The following is a 1,468-nucleotide window of genomic DNA, read 5'->3' on the forward strand; positions in this document are numbered from 1 at the left end:
ACACTTCCCCATCTTGCATTCGATTACCTGAGGTAGCAGCTGTACAATATGAAATAAAGTCTAGTGTGATCCAAATGCTCCCATCTTTTTATGGGCTCACCAACGAAGACCCATACAAACATTTAGATGAATTTCTTGAGATTTGCACCACTGTCAAGATTCAGAACTTCACTGATGATGCCCTGAAACTTAGGTTATTCCCCTTCTCCCTTAAAGATAGAGCCAAACAATGGCTGAATTCTTTAGAAGCTAACTCAATTCGTTCTTGGGATCAAATGCAACAAGAATTTCTTAAAAAATACTTTTCTATAGGAAGAACGAACCAGTTTAGACGTGCTATTACAAGCTTCTCCCAAACCGAGGAAGAAGAATTTCATGAAACTTGGGAGAGATTTCGGGACCTAATCCGTAAATGCCCTCATCATCAAATACCTAAGTGGCAGCTAGTGCAATGTTTCTATGACGGTTTGACGGAACGAAACCGTCAGATGATTGATGCTGCATGCGGGGGGACTTTCATGCTTCGAAATGAGCATGAAGCATGGCAACTATTTGAAAATCTTAATGAAAACTCCCTCCACCATGCTTCATGTTCTCGTCAAGCATCCCCGAATTTTCAAAGAAAAGGGGCCATTTGTGAAATAAGTCATTCTATGGACCTGTCTAGCAAGGTAGATGCATTGTCCCATAAGATTGACCAACTAATGATAGGAGGACATGTCGTGAGCTCTTCCCAAGCACAAGTGTGTGCTATCTGTTCTAGCCCATCGCATCCTATTCATGAGCGCCCCTCAGCACCCCAATATCCCGAACTCGTGCAAGAACACATCAATGCTGCCCAAACACAGCCCAGACCGGGTAATGATCCATTTTCCAATACATATAATCCGGGATGGCGGAATCATCCAAATTTTTCTTGGAGGCAGCAAGCTTCTAATACCTCCCAACCCTTCTCCCAAAATTTTCAAAACCCTCAGAATTTTCATCTCTACCGTCCCTCAACTCAATTTCAGCATCCTCCTCCTCCAACCCAAAGAAATACAGCCTTTGAGGAGAAGGTGTTGACTGCCCTTCAAGGTTTGGAGGTAAACACACAACTATTGCACTCTCACACGCAATCAATTGCTAAGCTAGAATTCCAAATGGGTCAACTAGCTAATGCATTAAACAAGCGAGAGGAAGGTAAGCTTCCAAGTCAACCAATGAGTAATCCTAGGGGACAATACGTGGCTCAAGAAACTCGACTAAATCATGAGCAAGCTAATGCTTTGACTACCCTAAGGAGTGGACGTATAATAGATAATAAGGTTGGAGAGGGTAACAATAAGGAAGGAGAGGAAGAAGAGAAGAATATATCACATGAAAACCCAAAACCTTCTTCAGCTAGTCCACCATCTGCCACAACCCACATTCCAAAGGCTCCATTCCCTGAAGCACTTAATGCACCCTCTCCCTTTGGCAAGAAGGG

General features: G+C 43.1%; 1 non-coding gene across 1 annotated transcript; it reads right to left on the bottom strand.

Moving 5' to 3' along the window:
- Nucleotides 1-324: 324 nt before the first annotated feature.
- LOC120107060 (small nucleolar RNA R71) lies at nt 325-430 on the bottom strand. Its single transcript, XR_005509025.2, has one exon. It is a non-coding gene; the product is annotated as a small nucleolar RNA R71 (small nucleolar RNA).
- Nucleotides 431-1,468: the final 1,038 nt, after the last annotated feature.

This window comes from Phoenix dactylifera, chromosome 10, assembly GCF_051530095.1.
Source record: "Phoenix dactylifera cultivar Ajwa chromosome 10, Ajwa_hap1_PhDact_Kaust_v1.1, whole genome shotgun sequence".
In the NCBI taxonomy this organism is placed as follows: Eukaryota; Viridiplantae; Streptophyta; class Magnoliopsida; order Arecales; family Arecaceae; genus Phoenix; species Phoenix dactylifera.